This window comes from Vombatus ursinus, unplaced genomic scaffold (genome assembly GCF_900497805.2).
Source record: "Vombatus ursinus unplaced genomic scaffold, bare-nosed wombat genome assembly UNPS02014816.1, whole genome shotgun sequence".
Taxonomy (NCBI): domain Eukaryota; kingdom Metazoa; phylum Chordata; class Mammalia; order Diprotodontia; family Vombatidae; genus Vombatus; species Vombatus ursinus.
In genome coordinates this window covers 6,771,280-6,771,581 of record NW_020954594.1, presented here as the reverse complement: position 1 = coordinate 6,771,581, position 302 = coordinate 6,771,280, and positions in this window count along the sequence as shown.

Sequence of the window (302 nt, the reverse complement as noted above, 5' to 3'; positions counted from 1 at the left end):
GGTAAACAGGAAAGAGAAATCATAAGGGACTTATTAAGGTTGAGCTATTTACATTCCTACATGGAAAGATGATATTTATAACTCATGGGACCTTTGTAAGCATTAGGGTAGTTGGAGGGGAAAAATTTTATGCAGATAGAAAGATAGATAGATAGATAGATAGATAGATGGATGGAGGGTACAGGGTGAGTTGAATGAAGATGAAGGGGTGACATTTGAAGAATAAAATTAAGGGGTGAGAGAGGATTATACTGGGAGAAGGAGAAAGGGAGAGGTACAATGGGGTAAATTATCTTACATAT